The sequence below is a fragment of the Calonectris borealis genome, chromosome 3, assembly GCF_964195595.1.
Source record: "Calonectris borealis chromosome 3, bCalBor7.hap1.2, whole genome shotgun sequence".
Lineage (NCBI taxonomy): Eukaryota > Metazoa > Chordata > Aves > Procellariiformes > Procellariidae > Calonectris > Calonectris borealis.
This window is the reverse complement of record NC_134314.1, coordinates 121,606,314-121,623,648: the sequence shown is the minus strand read 5'-3', so window position 1 is coordinate 121,623,648 and position 17,335 is coordinate 121,606,314.

The following is a 17,335-nucleotide window of genomic DNA, read 5'->3' as shown; positions in this document are numbered from 1 at the left end:
TTGGGCTTAGACATTAACAGAAATGCTTTTCTGCTAACACATTTGACCTACAGCCTTTCACATCTTATCACAACGTAAGTTCTTCAGCAGGCTTGCTCTCTTTTTGTGTAGCAGTAGTAAATAATTTTAATAACCATTTAACTTTCCCGTAAAAACCTTGATCAAAACAGTCAGATACTTGCAGTTCACAAACTGCAGATGACATTTATGAGCCCATTCCTAAGTTTCTTGAACTACTTATGGGCTTAATAAATTCACTAACAAGTACATAATGCTGAAGCTGTTAGTTATACAGAATGTGAAGTTCAAGATACCATAAGCAGTTCTGCCACCTGTTAAATTGAAAACTCCGCCATTTCTAAATGTGGTAAAGTCATCTGCTTAATAGCATTTCTTGAAATATTCTTGTATGGTTTATGCACGTCAGGGGTTGTTTTACTTGCCTAGTTGCAGACGTTTTTGAGTGGTTTGTTTTTCAAATAATTGATTATGTCATCTGAGGGGAAAGGTGTCCTCGTCCCCTTTTCCACTACCCGAGTGACAAATGCTCAAAGATACTTGAAGGAATTGTTACAGCTCGCAGTTTCCCTGCAATGCCTGCAGCAGCATTATCATCAGGCTTACGTGGACTGAGTTGTCTAAAGGAGATTGGAGGCTTTTTCCCTTTTTTTGCAGCATTGAAAAGTGGTTCTGCAGCTTTAAGAATGAACTCCAAACCATTCCACGCTATCAAATGTCATTGTAAACACATCAGATGAGAGATGTTTAGCTTTCTGTTGCACAGATGTACCACACTTTCATGTTCTCTTGAAAGCTGTGGTGTAAACTTAACCCACAGCTGCAATATTAGATTTAAGAACAGAACAATTAAATTGCGGAGTACCAATTACACTATATTACTCCCTGCTTGTTAAAGCAGCTTTCAGGATATAACAAGGCTGATTGGTTATGAGGGCCCATTTTTTGTTGGATTTTTTTTGTTGTTGTTGTGCAAGTTAATAAAAATCCAGTGGTGCTGTAACTTTAAGAATTGATTACAACACATTCCATAATATCAAATGTCGGCTTTAGGAAACATATATCAAGGACTGGGGGAGGACTAAATGGTGTCATATGATTCTTCACTTCGGTAGACGGATTTGAAAAACATTGCAGAGGTTCAAGGGAGCTGTGTTGTGGATAAGAACAAATTCACTGTATAAATTTTAAAATAATCAAGCACAGGACAGAGAAATTAGGAAATGTGAACTTTGTCTTTGAGTAACCTGGCAATTTGTGATGTACAGCTTTGTTACATGCAGGGTGAGTGCACTTACTGCGAAGGAGATGGGTTGAGAAATTTCTGCAACCTGTTCCTCGAGGAAAAGTACTGAATTTGATATATTGCGTTTTGATCTCTATTGCTGAACATCTGCGGCCAGATCCTCAGTTGACTTCTGACCTTCCATCTTGGGGTATACGGCCGTAGTTTATATTTCAACAAACATTATTACACGTGCTGTTGCAGGCAACATGCTATTTCTCTCAAAGAGAGGCCTGAGATTGATTAAGCTACAGAATGATCACTTTTTGTCCCCCTATAGGGGAATGTTTTCTGTCTAAAGCCGAATTCCTCCTGCCCTCAGAACATTACTCTCTCTCATATTAAGGAGACAGGACAGCTATTTTTCAGAGACTGTCAGTTGATTTATTATATGCTCTCTTCTGATTTCTTCCATCCCTTACACATTAGAGAAAGTACAGGCTGACTATCCTTGGGCTTGGGGAACAGTTAGGGAGAAATCCCTGCTCCACTGGTGCAATAATAAAACTCCCAGGAACTTCAGGCGTTTAGATTTTCCCCAGGAGGCTTAGTTATGGTCTGGCATTGGCTTTTCCATCAGCGTAATTTCAGTGGAGTTTTTCCAGATTTACATCAATTTTAATAGATTTAGAGTTGATCAGCACTTGGAGACTCTATTTTAGCTAGCTTAAGAAAAAAACTGATGGAGTGCTTATTAGGGAATTAGCACATCTAGCATAAGGATCACATATTTCCTAGAACATACTCCATCTTCAGGCATGCATGTTCTCGGGAGATATAGTCCTCTGTAATTGTTTTAGAAGGCTTTGAAGAAGAACTGCCTTCAATAAATAAAAATTGCTCAAGTTGTCATATTTTAATCCAGTGGAAATGTAAGTATGAATACACTAACTTTTTGTTGGCAAGCTGCAATTCCAGCATCTTGTTATCTTACATAAAATCTTGATTGACCTTCATGCTATGGGAAGACTCAAGAGCTGCCTGTTTGACAGAGTATCTGAATTGTTTGCCCTTTTCTGTACCTTTATCCCACCTCATCTTTTAGAAAGTCTTCATTTCCTGAGCTTATCTAACTTGTCAAGGTGGTTCCCCCATCCACTTCTCCTGCCTCTTTATATTGTTCTCTCTGTTCTGCTAGTTTCTGTCCTCTGGGTCTAGGGTAAAGCACACTGGCAGCTGCAGACGACTGGAAGTGTAACACAACAGTTGACTTTTTAGGCATTGCCTCGCTCTGCCTGCTTTTCCTGGTATCCTCATCAGCTCCTGCAGACTTTAATCTTTCCTTTTCAAATAAAAGTTTCCTACTGATGGTGCTAAGTTTCTAAGCTGAACCGAATCTGAACTGCCCAAGCTGTTGAACCAAGAATGGGCTTGATCTATCACTCATGCAAGTGTAGATCAGGTTAAATCTTGCTTTGAAGTCAATACTGTTGGTTTAAAACTAGTGCAACCATGAGAGCAACCTGCCAGTGCGAGGTGAGCTGCCTGCATTTATTTCAGAGGGGTTTGAACGCTGATGTCTCTGGACTATTTCACAGCCGCCGCTTTTCACAGGGGACCAAGACATGGAAGTGGATTTATTTAAGGTAGGATTTCAATTTTCTTTTTTTTCTTTTTGTTTTTTTTTTTCCCAAAATGTGTTTGGTTGAAGGTGCATCACGTATTTCCTTGTTCTGCTGAGACAGGGAACAAAATAATGATGTAAGAAAAGCAATCTACACTAAAGGTATTTATGTACTCTAGCCTGCTTAGAAATCCAATAGAGATTCTCTAATATCTGATCTGCTTTTTATTTGTGTATAAAGTTTAATTGTTCTTCAAATTAAAACACAAATCAGGACCAGATTTTAAAGAAACCACACCACAGGCTGAGAAATGGCAGATGTCATTCTAATATTGACAACTGATATTTGAGCCTCCAGATGGCTTCAAAAAAAGTGTCTAGGTGTTTCCCTCATTTACTCACACATCCAGTGTTGTTTGTGCTCACTGCAGACCAGTCACAAGATAATGAGAATCTCACTCTATCCATTAGTGAGACAAAGCTTCAGACCTGTCAGGATGGTCCCAAAGCCACCACCCAAGTGACCACACAAAATAATAATTCAGCACCATCAGAACAGGAGTCTGGGGTCTGAATCAGACTGGTTGCTCAGCAGTTACCTAAAAGGTGAGTGTTTCCTTCCGCATATGTAGTATGTTACTGACAAGTGACATAAGGGAGCAGTGACAAATCCATTTATATCACATGCTAAGCAAATGAAAAGAGTAATGTAGAGGCACAGGATCTGGAGAGACATGGTGGACCTGGAGACTTAGACTAGATTCAGTTGTGTGCAAAGAACTTCTTTGTGCAAGTGTTACAGGAGTTGTTAAATCTTTTAAACCAGTTAGGTGGAAAACTTGGTCTTTAATATCAAAATAGTGACTGCGAAGCAGACAAAGAGAGATACTGCACCCTCTGTGTTACTCCAGTTTGTTTATGAAGAGAAGGCAGGGTAGATAGGGTGCCGTAGCAGATGTCCCTGATACTTGGTACTCTATTACGTTTCATAGATCCTTTTTGGAGAGTCACTTCTGCCAGACGCTGTGCCAAGGCCAACAAGTATGAGTTGTTATCAATATACCTGAGTTCAACAGCTTGTGCTGCAGGGGTAACAAGGTTTGCAGTAACGCTTGAGCCACCATCTATAGAGAACAGTGCTGATGCTGAAAATTGTTCAGAGATCTTTCTAGTGACAACCGTGCACAGCATCACTGATGATTGTGATGCCCTCATTGGGCATCATTGCTGGGATGCCACTGCTGGGAGTGGCTGTGGTATGGTGAAAACTGCCTGTGCTGCTCTGCCAGGTGTAACTGATGTGGCTCCAGAACAGGCATGACAGTCTATCCTCTTCTTTGCAGATACAGAAGGAAGTGGCCTGTAGGCCACTCCAGCACATGAGTTTTTGGCAAATCAGCTCAACTAGAAGACGTAGCCATGAAAGCAGGACACTGTAGGAAGTCTAGAAAATCGATTCTCACAAGTAAGTCAAGTACTTGCAGTAACAGACAGAGAAATTTTGATATGTGTGACATAGAGCAATGGTGCCAGATGTGATGGGTGAAGCTTGCTTTTCTATCACCCCCATTGAAATTGTCTCCAAGAATTTTCTATGAACATGAGCTGACTCTAGTGTCTTGTGAATGGGCCAAGGTATACGTATCCTGCAGTTCCTGGAGCGTAGAACTGATCTCTCATGCCATGAAGTGTGAAGTACCATCATGTTTGTTGCCCTTATCTTCAGTAGCTCCATTTCCACTCCCAACACAGCAAGCAGCAGGTCTATCTTACCAGTTCAAAGCACAGCATAAAGTAGACAGCTAAGCCTATTGGGGTCCAATATGACCCTACATGGTCCCTGGCACTGCAGTGACTAAATGTTTTCTTGGCACAGGCTGGCTTTTGCTGTGCTGTAGATAGACTCTTGTCTGAAGCGGGTTCCTTATCTGTTGACCTCTCCAGCAGCTGTTCTGGAATAGCACAGAAGTGATGAAATCACTGGGGACATTTCAAAAGCATAGCTTCCCCCATGTGTTTCCTGGAGCTTGCTCTGACACAAGTATCCCGTGTGTGCCCTACTCTCCCCTTGTTGTTACCACACAAACCTCATGATGACTTGGATCTCTGCGCTGTACAGAAACTGTTTTGCGCGTTGCTAGGGATCCTACTTTCATGAGGGAGCTGCTTTTCAAAAAACCCTAGTACCAAGGATGCAGCTACTCTCAGCCGGAGTGGTCAGAAGAGCATGATATTTTTCATAGTTCCTGGACCATCTATTTACACTTTTGGCATTTCCAGTGTGCAGAACATCCTGATACAAACTCTCTGACTCCCACTGCACACTCCAATACCCATATTTTAAAAAATGCTCAGCAAACCACTCTAACCTATGGACCAGAGCTCTAAACTGGATGCAAGAGACCCAATTCTGATCTGTCTCTGCTCTGCTAAGTAATTGCAGATGAGACTCATTAGCGTTCCTTGCCTCATTTTTATCCCTCTGTAAAACTGTGATAGTGATCCTGATTTATTTGTAAAACACTAAGTTGAACAGATGAGAAGAGCTACGAAAGAGCTAAGTGTTGCTATTATCTGACTGATCGTTTAATTTCAGATCTCAGAAGATCTCAGAACTTCTCCATTAATCCTGTAAAAGTCACAAGTACTCTGTTTACCAGACCTAGTGTACAAGACAGGACAATGATGAAGACTAATTATAAATCATAGAAAAAAATTCTGGAAAACAGATTCTTTTAACATTTCCATTCTGTGCAGGCTTTGTCAGTGTCTTACTACAATGATGCCAGTTGGATTAGGAAGCTTTTTAAAATGTGAATTTATCTTTTCAAAGATTTGTAGCCAAGCCTTTCCAGTTTGTTAAAATGTAATTAGTGTCTGCTTGTTAATATGATGTTCATTGATTTTTCAAGTACACAGACTTCAAAGCTAAAAATAAATAAATAAAAAGAGAGATAATTCAAACCAGAGTGGAACAGCTCGGACAGTTTTACTCTTTTGCCAGGATCCCAAAGCTGTTGTGTTCAAACAATGCCACAGTTTGAGTGGAAATGTGAAGATTAAATCCAAACCCTGCATGTCAGCTTTTTTGCAAATGACTATCCAGGATTTCAATAAAATGTCCAACCACAAAGGATCGTGTTGCAGGGATTTTTATTGCTTAACAGCTTGTGATAGTCTCCTGTTTCTCTAACATGTATTATAAAACAATGCACCTAGCACCTAGTAAGCATGAGTGGAATTTTGGTACCTAACTCTGTTAGGCTTTTTTGAAGAATAAGTTGAAACGGACAAAAGAGGAAAGCGTTCACAAAGATGACAGATGATTGCAGAAGCTCCCAGTTGCACATCAGTACGGTGTGGCACATGATGGAAGGTACATAAGTATGAAACGTAATTTGATCACAGTCATGGAGGAAACAATGCAAGCGCTAAAGAGGCAAGTGGAGGTAACTCAAAATTCAGACAGGAATTCAAAGACGTGATTGAGGAATATCCTGAGGAGACAGCAGAAGCAACACTAGAGCACACCTTCTGAAGAAGAAGGCCTGGAGAACAGAAAGGTGGGAAGGGATATCCATGGGAGAACCCTACCCAAGTGCAAGAGAGAGGATGAAATTAGCTAGTGCAGGAGAGATGAAGCTGAGCAACAAATTTGTTCAACTGAAGAAGGAAAACAATTCAGAGGCAAAGAAGAAAGGAAGGGAAACTACCCCCCAAAGACAAAATGACAAGACAGTGGAGACAGCCAGGATTGAGACTCCACAGGGGAGAATGAGGCGGGGGGGAAGAAAAGACAGAGTGATTTTCAGACAAGCAGGAGAGAAGAGGAGATCCCACCACGCCAGTATGACATGGGTGTCCATGACAGCAGACAGGTCCCTTGATTGTTTAGAACAAGGGAGGAACAATGTGGAGCCAAAAAGCAGAGAGATGCCTTGTTCTTCCATAACCAGGAATGTTAGATGTGAACTAGTGGCAAAGAAAATAAGGAAAGCTGATGGAAACAAGGATTATCTTCTGTTCAAGACAAGCAATACTGTGGAAACAGGTCAAGAACAACTCCCAACGGAGAGAGAACAATGCTTTAAGATACAGATGCTCTGGCAGTTTTTCCACAGAACTCTTCCAGTCCCAATGGAAAATGATAAGGTAATAAAAAGTGATATATTTCTTCAGAACTAGCTCTGTGAAGGAAATTTGGGCATGTTTGATCACTGAGAGGCAAACAGCAGATTCTTCTCTGAGGGTGGTCTCCATTTGGCCACTTGTGATACTAGCCTTCCAGGACTAAAATTGGCAACAGTGAGTAAAGCCAGCTTTCAAGTGTAAAATAGGGAGAAACGGGCACAAGGGCCCTGTCTGATTTTCATGCTGGGTTTTAACAGATGGGAAAAGAAATATCTTGGTAGCGAATATAGTAAGGGACAATGGACCTCAAAAGAATAAAGGCACACTGACAGCAAAGTATTCATTCTGTGCTGGTCGCAATATAAGAAGATATTTTTTTCTAAAGGTTTTGAAATTGCCATTCACTTTATAATTACAGATTTACTGTGTGATGCCATCCGTGCTGAGCACAGAAGGAGGTCAGCTGTGTGATAACATCTAAGCTTTGATTTCTGTATTGTATACAATATAAGTGTTCTGGTCTCTTTCTGTTCTTTGAAAATCAAGGGGCCACCTAAGTTTTAAAACCGCTTCATAGTCATGCCAGACAGTACTGACAGAAGATGTAGTCAGTGAAAACACTTTACCGAGTGGTAAAAAAGAAAGTGGGAAAGGATGGAGAGAAATCATGGAGTTCAGGATTGCCCAGTTGCTTTAGAAACTGCTGTTTGTAACAATCTCCCGATCTGAGTCTTGTCATGTCATCATATAAGGCTGCAGACATGGTTTGATTTAAGCTGTTTCAGTAGTAAGTCTTCATTACCTTGGTTTGCTTTGCCTTAACCAAGAGCATAGATAAAAGCATCTCTGTAGACAGACAGTAGAGAGAAGATCGTAAATAGAAGCAAAGTTTAGGCGATGGTAACTTTCAGAACAGAGATGATGCTGATGACCACGAGGGAGCAGCAACTGCTTTCTTTGATACTCCTGAAGCCAGCAGGGATATTTGTCCATGGATTTGTCCGTGGACGCAGCACCCTGAATGCGTTTGAGTCATCTACATGAGTTTAAATCACCAGCAGCCAAAATAACAGTCAGTGAAGAGTGGAGAGCTCAGAAGTTTTGAATGTGGAGTCAGGATCTTCTCTAAGTCAAATCTGATTTTAAAAATCATCTTAGGGATTTGCACCTCAGTGGTGTCACTGGGGGGAGTCCTGGGGAAGAGGAGTTGGTAGGGAGAATGGTCGCCATGCAACTGATTAAGTAATCCTCTCAATCTGGGTATAAGAAGTAAGCTCAGATCCTGTAGGTACAGGACAAGTGGCAAAGAAAAGCAATGCTGTGGTAAGGAAGCAGAGGCATAAAGTGAGAACTGTGAAACGTCAACCTGAGAGAAATGGTGCAAAGGTAATGAAAGCAAATCATAATGGGTCTGTCATCCACAAAAAGGGAAGCAAAGAATTGAGTCATGATGTAGTGAAGTTGGGGAATTTACTGCATATGGCAGCAGCAAAAAAAAGTCAGACATTTGGCTATGAATGTGCCCTGAGGAGCCCAACATGGTGACAGAGGTGTGATGCAGCATTGGCTGGGCTGCCCTTGAAATAGAACCCGCAGCGCCGAGATGCACAGAGCAAATGAGCAAGGAATCAAGAAAAGCAAAAGGCAATGTTGGAAAGACTTAAAAAAATTAAGGGAAGAGGAGATAGCATGGATCCAAACACCCGAAAAATCATTGATACAGGGGAACTGAAGACCTATAGGGTGATCAAGAGCTTGCTTAGGCAACACACAATGAAAACTTGCCTGTGGAAGAGAAGTTGTAAGGTGGGTCGCAATCAGTCAGCAAAGGATTAGATAACGCACTCAAGGGAACAACGCAGGGATAAAGTGATGCTAGGTGTAGGGGATTGGATTTGAGGACCCGCGAGGCCCTGTCCAGCTTAATCATCTACAATTCCATGGAGACAGCAATGAAAGACCTGCATTGTCTCTCTGAGAACTAATTTCATTAGGTATGGGCTTAGGTCACATATTACAAATAGGTCTCTTTCATGTAGGATTCTAGTTTGGAGTTTGCAGTGACTGATGGATTCATTAAAACGTCATCACTGAAACGGACAAGAATTTTCTGTTTAAAAGTAAATAAATGACGACAGAAATAGCAAAAGAGCCTTCTGCTTTTCTTGTTGATTCTCCCTGCAGCTTAATATGGTTCAGGAGACTGCTTGGTGGGAGAGAGAGGAGACAGGATAAGAAAGGATTAGCAAGGGATATCAGCATTTCATTTAGATCTTTGGCTACCTGGTTGTTCTTAAATTCTACCTCCCAGTGTCCTTCTCTTTGTTTTTCTGAATGTCCCATAAGCATCATTCTAGTGCCGAGTAATATTTATACTGTGATCTCCCATTTGGTCTGGAAAAGGCACTTGGCCAGATTCTCAGGTAGTTATAACTGAGCTTTATTGTACAGAAGTAAGCAGAGTTGCACTTGAAGATCCAGCCCATTGGATTACTGCTTGTACAGCTGTGCTGTCTTTTTAAAGCCAAATTAGTTGGTATAGAAGGATTTTCTCCACAGAATTTGGCTGTCATCCTTGTGACAGTATGTTATATTTTCAAGTAGATCCCATGGGCCAAATTAATTGTAGTATTCTACTGATGTCAGTGATGGTACCCCAAGTGTGAATTTGGCCCCATTGTTCTAAGGCTAATAGAGATTTTTTTTAATGAAAGTGGATCATAAAATATTCTCAGATTTTCATCTGGTTTTGCTTATAGTAATTATCCTTTCCTGGAGCTGAGTAGTAAAGAAAATATTCATATTCTCCAGTGTCTGGTATAAATTGCAGTGCTTGTTTGCTGCAGCCCAAGTCACAAGCTACAGACAGAAATTGATGCATTTGCCCATGTGTGTACAGACAGAGTTAACCACTTTCTCCACATGAGAAGCAGCACGGCAAAGGCTTTTAAAGTTCTCTGGTATCAGTGCTGTATCAATGAAACACATTGATTTTCAGTGGCTTTTTATACTTTAGAAGGAAACTCTTCTGGCAACAAATGCATCAAGATAACATTGAATTCCACCCTTTGTTATTAATGGAGACAAAAAACGTTCTTTTTAACAGGTTTCCATTTTTTTGAAATAATATCTGTAAGGCTTGCAGAATTAATACTGCAAGAGGGAGCCAGCATATTTTACTGACAGCTTGCACCCAGCTAGGTCAGGGAAGATGTGGGATGTGATTACAGTAAAATTAGCTGAACCAAGCAGTTATCACAGGTGGTTCCTATTCCTGATCTGAATAACACACCTGAGGAAAAGCGCAGTTGGGACTCCACTGCTATCATTTTGGAAAGAGAGGCTGGCTGTCTCTGCCTGGCCACTGGTGGCCACTTGCTGTGATCACAGCTAATGCTCCCAAATTTGTGTTGGGTAAAGTCTTTGCAGAAATGTCAAGAACCAGAGGGGTCTGGTTGAACTATTGTGTCATTGTTCAGCGCAATCTTTCCATTACAAATTTGAGGGAACAGCAATGCAAAAGCTTAAGTGGATATAGGACGTGTCCTGAAACACCATATAAGGAGTAGAAGGAACTTTACAGGGCATAAATTTATTTATAGCAAACCTTCAGGTGCAAAGTCTACAGCTGGAGCTCTCCCACCCTTTCTAAATCTCTGGGACTCCTTACGTAGTCTTGTTGACCAAATCTTTTGGTCAATTTAATATTGCCATGGAATAGTCACCAAACAGGAGTGCTCTTGATTTACAAAAAGTCATCAAACAGTTTAAGACTTTGACCTCCTGAATGAATGTTTAAAGAAATAGGTGTGAAAATGAAGGATGTGGAGCTGGAACTGTCTCTCAAGCTTAAGAATCTGTCTCTGCAGGTGCATTTGAGGCTTCATCTGGGGAAACCAGAGTCCACAAGAACTGAAAGAAACCATGGTGCAGAATGAGTTCGTTCTATCTGAGCTCAGTGGCCACTACCCTAATGCACTCCAGCAGGGTATCTGGCCCTCTGGATGTTTAATGAAGAATAAAGACCAGTTCTACCTCTGTGGTGTTGAGTGGGAATTATTCTTGAAAGAGAAATGCTGATATTGGATCAGCGCTAAAAGCAGTGGTAAAAACTATTCTGTTATTATGCAATTTTCTTTTCTTTCAGTTGTGAGTAGGGGGTGGAAGAAAATGCACAGAGATTGACCCTGTGCCCATGTAAACAGTGTATCTGTGAAAACCATACTTCTTGATGAAAGGAAAATAATGTCCTAAGCAAACAGGTATGATGTACCCTAACAAAAAAGACAAGAAGGATCTCTAACTCCAGCTGTCTTCCCCCCTTCCTGCCCCAAGAATGAGGGAAAGCAGCTGAATCTACTGTATGTTTTCTGGAAATCTATGGGGAGTGCCTTAAAGATAGATCATTAACCAAAGAGGTCTCATTTGCTGGATTTCTCCTAATTCGATATCAATGTTTAAGTACCCTTTTTCCGCCAGAGTTAAGGATCTGATTTCAGACGGTTTTATTGTCAAAGATAGGCAGAATTTTCAGTAGAATAAATTTCTCTCCAGTGTATATAGGAGAAATGTCAACTGGACATAGCTGCATGTACTTCAGGGCGTACTTCATGCTGTTTCTCAGAGCTGTATCTACTGACTACTGCTCCTTGGTGTCTAGGAACTCCCTTTCTTTGCTCTCTGTTTATCTGTCAGGCCTTCAGAGAGCACTCTGTGACTTCAGTGCAGCTCTACTGTCCCATTAAAATGGCGCTGTGCACGCACAGCCTTAAAATACAGAAGTGTGAAGGAGGAGACAGTTAATTTACTATGGTAGGGAAAAGCCAAAGACCATCTCTCTCTGAGCCTTTAACATTAGGTTGAGAGAAAAATTAGAAAAACATGTCTGCTGTCAAAGACAGTCTCCTAGTGATCTTTCCATGCAGTGATGTTCTCCTGAAGGATGAAGAGTTGTCTCCATTTTTAACAGGTGTGGTGATGCCCTGTTAGCCTTAAAAATGGTTGAAGCTGGAGCAAAGCTTTCCTAGTGAAACTCGAAACCAGGTAAAACTGCCTACTTCAGGAGGTCTAATAAAATCCTGCAATTCAGGCCAGTTGTGGTGATATTTGCAAACTGGGGCGCAGTTTAGTGCGAACGCAGGAAATTTACTGTAACAGGTGGAAACCAGGCAGTGCTTGGTAATGCCACATCATACTGCTGCTGGAGCCAACGCAACTCAGTAATTTGGACATTGGAGATTTTAGATGGGTGTAAATTGCAGAAACTGGATGTAGTTCTAAAGGAGCTGAATACATCAGAATCAAAACCAGGACAGGTTACTAATCCACAGAGACAAATACTATCCATTTCCATGCCGATCTAGTTGAAACCAAGAGTTACAAAGTTGTTTCCAAGCCTCAAGGCCAAGATTTTTTTCTCTTGCTTATAGCAGTCTGTACTTTATATCAACATCTCTTGTGAACCCCCTTACTTCATAAGGTACTAGGGAAATTCCAGAGAGCTAGAAGTGAACAAATGTTTCATTATTTTAAAAGGCTGAAGGAGGTGATCCCCTTCTCCCAGCCTCCCTAAGTAAATATAGGCCAGTTAACCTGATGTGAGTTCTGAGACAACTGCAAGAAAATCAGATGTGCAAAATAGTCAACATCTAGTTAAAGAGATGGTGACATAAATGACACCAGTCAGTATAGTTTTGAGAATAAAAATGACTGTACAAAATAGTTTTAAAATGTTACTACCCAAAATGTAGCACATATTAAATGAGTAAACTGATATATCAGAACTGAAGGGTATCAGAAGGCTATTTTTATCAAGATTCTGCAATGATTTGTTCTTGCCCCCAGGCTATTCATTATTGTTATTAAGGATTTGAAAGGAAAAATAAATAAATTAGCTGCTGGAAAAGTTGCAGATACGCCATAGTGGTAAATAAACAAGACGGGTCAAGTCTGCGAAACAAACTGCAACACTTGGTAAACTAGACTCCTCTGAACATGTGTTTTAAAACAGCAAAATGCAAGGTCATACATTTGAGAACAAAGACTACAGATGACAGTTTACATCCTGGAAGCAGTGACTGTGAAAGACTTGGCCCAGATACAGGCTGTGGGCTTTGTCAATACATACATGCGGACAGATTAACTCCAATCCCAACCATTCTAAAATGTTTGTGTTACATCTATATACTCGGTCGTTCTCGTTAGCCAGACCGTTCAGTTCTCAGCCACTGTGCAGACTTCGGTGAAAGTTTTCCTGCTTGGGACAATTTTTCCCCATATTGCCAATAGTTGGAAAAAGGCAGAAAGTACCTGTTTTTGAACTTGAAACTTAGTTTGTTCTTCTCCCTCTGAAATGCCTTATCATCTGCAGTGAATATCCTGCAATTGTGAACATTGCCAGTTATCACACCAATTACCTGACGAGGGGTCTAGTTTTAGGGCAGCTCTGCCAATTGTAAGTGAAGAAACAAGGCCCTATGGAAATCAGAGAGTTCAAAACATCGCTAAAGATCTGTTGGATAAATGGTGATGTTGGAGATCACTCTGCGTTCTTGGAGCTCATAAACACTTCAAGACTGAGCAGTTCAGATTGTTCTTCATTTTACCTAAGAAAGAATTTGTCAGGTATTCAGATGGTAAGAAATGCCAGGATTAAGATTATCTGTGCAAACTAAAGTAATTTTCCTTGTGAGTGGGGATTAAGATAGCTTCTCATTGCATGACTGCTATTGATTTTTCCATAGGTCCCCTACCTTATTGATTTGCCATTTGCATTATTTTTAATACAGGCTCCTGAGTTCTACCTGACTTCTGAAACTGCAACGTGAGCTGTAAATCACTGGGGTGCTCTTGGAAAACATCATCCCATTGAGTCATCACTGAGCAGGTAAGCTGCCAAAAATGAGCATCAGCCAGCCCCACAGTCTCCAGGTAGGGAGCCAGAAGGGATTTCCTTACCCTCTTGGACTTCCCACCCTCCTCCATGCAATACCAGGGAGGTATTTCAAAGCCCGAGTAGGATGGAGTGGGGAGAGAGAGGACTAGCGGTGATGGTGAGCAGAGTTTCTTGGCTGTGCCGCAGGGTGGGAATAGGCCACACTACGATGATGGGTGGTGGGAGGTTTGGTCTTCAATCCATAAGCAGAGGGCTCAGCAGAAGCAGCCTGGCTGTTACAGTGCCCTTTGCTGACAGTTCTCGTTAACTATAGGAGAAGCTGCCACACTCCGCATTGGTAATAATCAGGCCATTTCTATGGAGATGCTAACTCGTGACCTGTGGGCACAAACTTTGGTACAAATATTGGAAAAATGTATTGTTAAACTCTAGAAAGAGGTAGTGTACGCTTGCCCACGTTCATCTGACTAGGAATGCTCCAAGCTCTGGACATTCATCTGATTGATGGTAAAGTGGTCACTCCCTCCCTCAGAGCAGGGCTGCAGTCTTTGCGTTATTCACTGGAAGTGGCATTTTTTCCTCTCTGGAAAAGGCCTGTGGCTGGTGATTTGCACCCTTTGCCAGACCACCCTAGTTAAAGTTTCATGCCTTTCCAACACCGGTGAATAGCATCCCTTTTCTGCACTCTTCTGAAGCTGGATTCCCTCTATAACCATGATGCTCCACATTCCTGCTGTACCCTTCCTTGCTTTCCCTAAGCAACAGCCTGTCCTTCCTGCTGGCCTGATCAGCACGTTAGCTGAAACCCAAATAACAGCACAGTATTTTAACTGAAAGGACCTCAAAGATTAATCAAACCTCTCATAGCTCCTATGTATGGCAGTAAAGTAAAAACTGAGGTACAAGCTGGCAAAGCAGCTTTTTTTTTTCCCTGTTTTGGACTTTTTGGACGAACTGCAATGTTAGGTGTTCTCTCAGAAGGTGGCATGTCACAGAGCCTAACTGCTTTTGCGTCCTCCTTGTTCTTCAAATTGCAACTTTCTAGAAGATCTGAGCTATCCTCTTCTAACCAGTGTCCTAGTATAAGAAGCGATTGGGTTTTTTTAATCAAAATGCCTCAAGGTGATGGTTTTCTCAGGCAAGTCGATTTGGCTTTCTAACAAAGTATGGCTGTGAGAGCCCTCCCCGTACAGACTTTTTTTCTTTTACTGTCCTCCAAGCTGCTTTGCCCTGCTACAACTCCTGTGTTGCAGAGGCAGGAAGGCTCCTGGATTTCCTGTCTTTATCCAATGAACGTCACTCAGCATCCAGCCAGAAGACTTGGTCAGGATGAAAACAATATTGAATTTTGCAGGTCTCACTTATTTAAGAGAGTAAAACTTCTTTCTTTTCAAAGTGCTTCTCTTTAGCTTTCATTTCCTGTGCACAGAGTAGCTTTGTCTTGAGTACAATAATTAAGTTGTTGACCTTCCTTAGAGGTCAAACATAGCTTCCCTTTCGAGAAAGATAAAAACAAGCAATAATAGATACTTTGACTGGTCTAAGATACTTGGTCCGCATATCTGTGATGTTGCTGTAATTTCTGTTGGATGTTTTTACCAAGATAATTCATGATGAGATGCTCTTGATCCATTTATTTTGATAGGTACACAGGATTTACTGAAGTTGTCTTTCCCCCATTCTTTATGAGAAAAAAAAAATTCCATTGCAACTACATCAAAGAGTGAGAGGTAGGATGTGTACGCTCTAATGAGAATGTTTCATGTGATTTTTAACATGGCATTTTACTCTTTTTAATGATTTTTTTCTCTAATCTTCTGAGGCTGATTTTTTTTTTCAAGATCAAAGATAATAACGGTGAAGCCCAGACATCTTCATGCATTATACAAGCCAAGTTGCCATTCTTTTTATATTGCTGTTCTTTATGTGTGTAAACAAGTTTAAATTCTCCTCCTTTTAAAATCACCTGTTTCTAACATTTATGTTTATTTAATTCTTGTTTACTTGTTTTTAAGTATGACTGCTAATTGATACCAGTGTTCCTAATAGTTCCATGTCACGTTCCACATAGTATATGAGATCATGTCAGCAATTCAATTCCCAGTAGCTGTGCCTGTGTGACTAAGCAAGGCACTTGGATTATCTGATCAGTCTCTATAAGTAGTAGTAGTGAGTTTGACTTCTTTTATATAGAAGTTTGAGATCTTGCCCATGGCGTGGAAGCTGGGGGGGAACACACTTTAACATCCTTTACAAACTGGGCAAGAAATAGAAATCCCCGCAGGTGAAAGAAATTCATTAATTCCAGTGATTTGAGGCTTTATTGCTGATTTGCGCAAATGGCAATAGATGTTGGGATTGCACAGCATGCAGGAGGAAAAAAAAGCGAATATAGGCGCTTCATCCCCTGTACTGGAATAGGCTGGGCCAGCCTTAATACTTCTGAATTATTAAACCTTCTGTTCTAAACCTTCATATTCCCTATACCCTTCTTATTCCTTCCCAAAATCTCCTTCAGGCCTTTAGAGTTCCTTTTTCTGGTGCAGACAGTAAAATTAAGTCTGAAAGTGCAAGTATTTATATGGCCATATGAAAAGCTCAAATGTACATGTACTCTTGGAAGCAAAAGAACTAAATCACGTCGCAGCTGAGACCAAGCATTCACTCCATCTCTTGCTGCTGTGGCACTTCATAGCTATTAATACATGAGCAATCCCCTCCTCATTCACCAAAACCCTCACATTCATCCTACTGTCCCATCATGGTGAATTAAAGTTAAATATGCCTTAATGAAAGGGGGGCTAAGTGGAAAAAGGCCTAAGCAAAGCATCTTTTTTGTTCAGAAGCAAAAGAGCAATGCTGGTATCTAATTTTGGACCCCTGGGAAATGCCTTGATACTGAAGTGGTCAGCACCATGTAAAAACTTAGCGAGAGACTGGTATTCTCCACTGCCAGCAGTCGTTCAGACTTATGTGGGCACCCCTCAAAACCCCTAAGTAGAAGCTATGGTTGCAGTCCTTTCAGCCGTTTTAGGACTTTGTAGGTAAATGTGGTCCAGCGGCAGCAAAAGGCAGTTCTGTTTTTAATAAAGATTAAAAAATATTTTTGAATGACCCTCCTTGTTCCTTACTATTATACGGTATTAAAATATAAGAGCGCAGCCAAGGAGAATAGAAAACAAAGAGAAAGGCCTTTAAAAAAAATTCCACAATTTTATATCCTTTCCCTACTAACCCACCACAGAATTCAAGGGTGGGGGATTCGAGGGCTGAAAGAATCTTCATATGGTGCCAGAAATTCCCCACAGATCTCTCTGGTCCCTCCGCATTTGGCTATTTAAAGCAAACACATTGTGTTTTAGATGCTAGTTTAGATCCATTTTCCATATGAGGAGGTGGGATGTAATTAATTAGCTGTTCTTTTGATTTCTAAGTATCACAT